Below are 6,696 nucleotides of genomic sequence, written 5' to 3'. Positions count from 1 at the left end.
GAAGGAGAGCAAGAGCATGGGATTCGAGCCTGGAGCCTGCCTCTCGAATCTGCTGCAGATAGAAGAGCCCAGAGCCCAGAGGCTTCCCCTGGTGCTGGAGAGCACATGGCCTCACAGAGGGCCCTGGGCCCCCATGGAAGTCATGCTTGTGCAATGGCAGTAAATCTTATATAGGGAGAGGACCTCACATTCACTCTGCCGAGCTCCACCCCACGTCCCACCCCTTCCCAGTCAATGCTGATTATTAAGCTGTGAGCTCTTTTTTTCTTAAGATTTTATTTATTTATTTGAAAGCACAACCTGCAGAGAGCCTGATGCGGGGCTCGATTCGAAGACCCTGGGATCATGACCTGAGCCGAAGGCAGACGCTTAACCCACTGAGCCACCCAGGCGTCCCATAAGCTGTGAGCTCTTAACCCCAAACCCACGTCTCTCTTCTGTCCCGAGACATTTGTTGCCATGGCAGACTGTGTCCATAGGGGGCACTAGAGAGCTCAAGACTGGATGCAGGGCAGAGGATTGGAGGCTTTCTGCTCGCTCTTCCTTGTGGCAGCGTCACCTCCCAGCAGCCCTTCACCCTGGCAGTGGCAACTGGTTCCAGTAACAACTGGTTTACACATTCCCAGAACCAGCCTCACTGAGGCCTGTTGGAGGTATCAGCACCGTCCAGAGGCGCGCCCTCGTCAGGGGTCGGGGCTCCAGTTTCTAGGTTCTAATAATCTCAGCTTCTTCTTCTGTCTTCCCATCCTGAGGGGCGGTATCTGTTTCCTGCAGTTATACCTCTGATATCTCACTGTTTGGTTTTCCACTTGTCCAATACCGTTTAGCCAATTCCTTATATTAAGAAAACAGCCAATGTGATTTCCGTTTTCCTGATGGGACTGACTCACAGGGGGCCTGACTCCCCTAAGGCCTCTGTGGGTCATGGTAAGCATCAGAAGTTTCCAGTGGGGCGTATCCGAACACTGATAAGACATGGATTGTGAGAGCCTTGGGGTCAGGATGAGAAGGGCTCAGAGGGCACAGCCTTGACACCAAGAGGTCATGACTGCAAAGTCACGCTCAGGGCCCAGAGCCAGGCTGGACCAGCTATGCCAGCAGAGAAGTGATGGGGAGTGAGGCTGACCCCAGAGACCCAAAAGGGCAAGGCAGCCAGCAGGGCCAGCAAGCCCAGAAGCCCAGGCCCCCAATGTCACAGAAGGCTCTGCTACCAGATGTCATCCTGAGGGGTGGGGAGTGGGCACCACCAAGAGATGGAGCAATTCTAATACACAGTTTGGATCCTAATTCAACTCCCCCTCCCCGGCCCCCGCACTGAACAAGAGTACATTTTTTTATTTAAATTTTTTGCTCTTGACACCATTTCAGGTTTATAGAAAAGTTACAAAAATAGTGCAAAGAATTCCAAGATACCCTTCTTCACCCCAATTCCCCAAATGATAACATGTTACCACATTTGTTTTACCCTTCTGCGTATTTTTCTGCGGTGCATACATAGTTTTTTTCTGAAATATTTAAAAGTTACAGACACGATACCTCTTTACTCCTAACTACTTCAACGTGTATTTCTTAAAAACAAGGACAGCCTCTTACATGCCCACAGAACAATTACTAAAATTGGGGAATCACTATTCTACAGTACTATTATCTAAGCTACAGACTGACTTCGGATTTTACTGGTTGCCCGCAAACGTCCTTTATAACAAAAGAAAATGCAGGATCATGCATTGCATTGTTGTGCAGAGAATCCACTTTCACCCAGAAAGAAAACTGGGGGGAAGGTTGCTGTGATCAAGTCGGGCTCAGTTGTAGAAGCAATCAAGTCTTATTTCGGCATGTCTGAGCCATACAATGTCCATGCCGGCCATCCTACGTTCGCGATGAAGAAGAGCGTCAACAGTGGCAGTAATAAAATTCATGTCCCTTTCGGTCCTGGGTCTGTATGTCTTTGAGTCATATTTGTGGTCATTTGGTATCAGTCAGTTACTCACGACAAAAGTTATTGAGACGATGTAGTTTCACGGGAAAGGCAAGAGTTCTGGAGTTAGGCCCGGGTGGAAAGCAAGCGTTGCCACTTGACCCTGGCCCAGCTTGAACCTTTCTGAGTCTCTGCTTCCTTGCCTTTACCACGGAGGGGAGGGGGGCACAGCAGGACCTGGAGCCCGGCAAATCCACGCTCACATCTTGGCTCAGGGCTTACTAGTCCTGGAACGCCAGGCATGTGCCTTCACCGGTTTGGGTTTTGGTCGGCTCCCCTGTAAAATGGGGAAAACATGAACAAGGCGTCTTGCTGGGCTGTGGAAAGGAGGTTCTTGTATGGAAGGGGCCTGGCTCGTAGCAGGTTCTTGGGGAAACATTAATTCCCTTCCATCAGCCCATCTGAGTTTGGACATGTGATTCTTCCTCTGGGGACCTCAATATCCGCATCTGTAAAACAGAGCCAGGGATGCCCATCTCTCGTGCTGTGAAGAAAATTGCTGTTGGAAGGGCTTAGTGCTCTGAAAAGCCTGATGCACTGTGGTCTTGGCCGAGTAAGTGACTGGCAGATGGTGACAAAAACAGAAAGTGCTTTGCAATCCTGAGGCCTGCCAAGAATGTGGGCAAACCTGTCCTTCCACTGCTGCCCTGGGGCTCTAGGACGCCCCATGCTCCCCCCACCAGCAGGTTCCTCCTGACTCCCCTGGGTGCATCTGACGCGTCCTGGAGCCTGCTTCTAGGAAGCCAGCCAGCCCTGCCTCCGAGAAGGGAGGAAGGATGTCACCCTGTCCTCGGCAAATTGTTGGGCAACAGAAGGCAGCTCCAGAGGCATCCCCCACTGCTGGGGAGAGAGGAAGGAATCTGCAGCCTGCTAGGCTTCCCCCAGAGGAGTCCCACCCATGGCTCCAGCCCTGCCGGTCTCCTCCCTGGCTCAGGCACATATCAAGTTCACAGTCAGATCAGGAAAGCAGAGAGGTATTGTGGAAAGGACTCTAGCCTGGGAGGAGGAAAGCCTACCCTAGCATTTATGGGTTCCAGAAAGAGCTGGGCAAGTCCTCTTGTGGTTGGAGGCCTTTAGCAAGAAACCTTGCCCCTGGGGAAGCCAGCTAAGGGTGTCCTGTCCCAGAGAAGGGGCAGGGGTCCAGCTCCCCCACCAACTGCCTCGATGGTGAAACCACAGGCCACATACCAGCCTTATGTGCCACACTTCTTGACCTTATACTTCTATCATCTTATGGAGCCTCCTAAGTCCTAAGGAGCTTGGGGGCATCTTCCTCCTTTGATAACAGGAGAGACTTGAGGCCTAGAGAATGAAACTACTGGCTCTGCTCGGGATTGAAACCTGGATCTGGTTGATTCCAAAGCCCATGTTCCCCAGGTTTGCAATCTGGAGCTGGGCCAGGGCTGCCCTTACCTCCAAGGGCCAACACCTTTCTGGGTGCAGCCCTGTAATCTTGCCAAGTCAATCACATAGTCCTTTTCCCTGGACTGACACATTCTGGGAATCCCAGATCTGGTGGGGACTGTCCATGTCACCGAGCACTGGCCGAAAGTATCTGTAATTACATGTCATATGTGCCTTCTCCCCCACCCCACCTGACTGGGTTATTCCAGGCACTGAGTCTAATTCCTCTATTTATCTGCCCATGTGCCAAGCAAATGCCAGGAATGAAGTAGGAGTTCAGTAAATGTTTATTGGGTGCACAGAGGTGGAGTTTAAACTCTCTGTTTATCAGAGGAAGCATCTGAGACCAGTGCAGGCTGGCAGGGACTTGCCCAAGGTCACTAAGGCCTGTCCCCCTTCTATCCAGGGTGGTTTCCCCTCTATTACTCAGTCCTGGCTCAGGCTCAGGGTTTTGCCAAGAAAGAGAGCTGGCATTTAGGGATCCCCAAGGGAAGCGAAAGACCCCATCTGGTTCCTCAAGACCCTCCCTGCTATAAGATTAGGGACAAGTCCCAAAGGGAGCTGGGCAACCAGACCCTAAGACACCCACCTTGGAAGGGAGACCAGTTACCCCTGAAGTTCAAATTTGCTGACCTGAAAAAGAAGAACAGCATGGTAAACAGTTTCTGTTTCACAGAGTAAGAGGCAGAGTGCCTGTGAGGTTAGGCTGGTGTCTTGTGGGCCATGGTGATCCTCTGACTTGAAAGGCAAGAACTGGGAAGTAATTCTGAGTCTATAAGGAAATGAAACCCAAAGATTCCACTGTTGCCCATTATCTATGCATTCATTCATTCATTTGTTCATTCACTCACTTTTCATCAGTGTCGTGTTTCCTAAACTTCACCCATGCCATATTCCTGTCATCACTTTGCCTTCTCCAGTATAAAGTATTTTTACTTGATGTTTGTCTTTGATTATTTTGCTTCAGTGAATTTAGCCACAGTCTGGGCAATAGTGTAGTTTATTTAAGCACAACTGTGAGAACAACATCCTGTTTGTCCACATACGCCCCAAAATCCCCTCCCGGACCACCTTTGGGTGTCTCTGCATTCATCCATCTCTCCTCTCTGTGTCTCAGTTTCCCCATTTGAGAGGTGGATGGCATTTGGATGCAGTGATCTTCCAGTTCTGAACTTCTAGAAGTCTATGGTTCAAAGAGTCACACCCAGTAAAGAAAAACACGGACACCAGATGGAATCTGTGGGAGAAGTAACTGGTCAAAAGCCACAGGTTTATCTGTCATGTTTCTGAACATGACTCAGGAGGCCAGACAGGAAATCCCTCAGGATTGGTCTGTAAACCATCCTTCAGGGACTAAGAAAAACAAGTAGGCAGGTCCCCAGGAGCCTTAAACAGCCCCAAAAGCACAAGCTACACACACTTCACTAGACTCTCCCAGAATCTTCTGGAGTTTCTGGAGGCACTGGGATCCCTGATAGAGAAACCTTACCCCTGAAGATGCTTGGCGCTGAGAAATGACTAGGCAGAAAAATGAACCAGCTCTGGCCTCCTCCTAGTCCCCAGAATAGGCCAAAGGGAAGTAAATGTCTTTTTGGGTACCTGCTTAGTCCATTAGTGTCGATTTGACCCCAACGTGGGCAGTGAAGGAGAACGAGGCCCATCTTTGTTGTATACATCCAGCCCCTCCTCGTCCAGCTGACTGGCCAGAGGTGGGCACCTGCCTTGGAGGGAACCACTGCAGAGGCCAGGCTGGGCCAATCAGATTCCCAAGCTTCAGAATTAGGACGAGGAGAGCCCAGACAGTTAGGTGCAGAGGAGACCTGCTTAGAATGTTCACTGAGAGAAAGGAAGGAAACCAGTGTTCTGAGAGAAGCATGGGGTGGGAGGGGGAAGCTGGGCACTCCCAGAGAGCCTTCCGTCCTGATGGCTTGCCAGTCCGGGAGCGAGGTCCTTGTGTGACTCGCCTGCCCTTGAGATCTGTGATATAGCCCTGACTCCTCAGATTGAATTACACTGTGTGCTTAAGAGAGCTGGAGTGGGCTTCTGTTTCATGTAACCAAATCAATCACGGATACAGTGAAGCCAGTCTTTCAGCCTCCCAAATTAGACTCAGCAAGACAGGCACTAGCAATCATGATCTTGATGATGCCCGCCCTTACATTTGATTGGTACACTATAACTTTAAAAGTCTCTAACATAGGGTTCATCCCTTCCAGCCTGGGAGGACTGGCCCCAGACTACTCATGCACAAGACTTTTCTCCCAAGAGCACAGGGTTCAGAATAGCCCAGCTTTGGAGCCAGGCAGACCTAGGTCCCAGTCCTCACTTATCCATCCACTTACTACCTATATGACCTATTGAACCTCTCTGAGCCTCACTTCCTCATTTCTACAAACTGGAAAGCAGAAGAGTGTGGACCCCGGAGTCACCTCCTCCTGGCTCTGCATCTATTGGCTGATGACCTTGAGAAAGTGATGTCATTTCTTTTTTTTTTTTTTAGATTTTATTTATTTATTTGAGAGAGAGAGGGAGAAGATAAAGAGAGACAGAGAGCAGCAGGGAGGAGCAGAGGGAGAGAGATAAGCAGACTCCATGCTGAGTACAGAGCTTGACGTGTGGCTTGATCTCACAACCCTGGGATCATGACCTGAGCTGAAATCAAGAGTCGGATGCTCAACCAACTGAGCCACCCAGGCACCCCAGTGATGTCATTTCTCAAAGCCTCAGTGTCTTCAACAAAAAAGTAATAAAGTGGTGTTGTAAGGCTTGAACGAAGTATGCAAATGCTTAGCGCATGAAGCCTGATCACACTGTGTCTGAAGCCTTACAATCCCTAGACCCTTGAGTTACATCGGCCAATAAATTCCCATAGCATTAAAAACAAATGTCTGGCACAATATCTGGCACATACTAAAAATGTTCAGTATGTGGTAGCCATAATAATAATTTACTATGTAAAATACCTAGCATGAGGCTTGACATATAATTATTAATCAAAAATCATGTATTATCAAGTGCACATTGCTCAGTACAGAGGGTTTGACTTGACCTGGCTTAGCAGGATCACTTTTAACAGAAAAAGAAGTCTTAGTTGATAGTAAGCTCTAAGTGAATCAACAGTAATCTCACTACAAAGCTAAATGTGATCTTGAGTCATATTTTAAAAAGTATATATGTCCCTAGGAGGTGGGAAGTATTAGTTCTATCTCCCTTGCCCTGATCAGACAGCACCTAGAGATGGGAAGGGGGTGGAGCCTGGGAAAGCGTCTTAGAAGCTCTCACTTTCCAAGGAAAATAAAAGTTTTTTCTTGGCA

General features: G+C 49.1%; 1 long non-coding RNA gene across 1 annotated transcript; it reads right to left on the bottom strand.

Annotated features, from left to right (window-relative positions):
• Positions 1-297: 297 nt before the first annotated feature.
• On the bottom strand, positions 298-5,479 carry LOC115936961 (uncharacterized). Its single transcript, XR_014144559.1, has 3 exons — positions 4,982-5,479; positions 3,972-4,015; positions 298-2,427 (listed from the first exon to the last, which is right to left on the bottom strand). It is a non-coding gene; the product is annotated as an uncharacterized LOC115936961 (long non-coding RNA).
• Positions 5,480-6,696: the final 1,217 nt, after the last annotated feature.

Source organism: Leptonychotes weddellii, chromosome 4 (assembly GCF_054177405.1).
Source record: "Leptonychotes weddellii isolate Sample4059 chromosome 4, ASM5417740v2, whole genome shotgun sequence".
NCBI lineage: Eukaryota > Metazoa > Chordata > Mammalia > Carnivora > Phocidae > Leptonychotes > Leptonychotes weddellii.
This window is presented reverse-complemented; position numbering and strand designations above follow the sequence as displayed.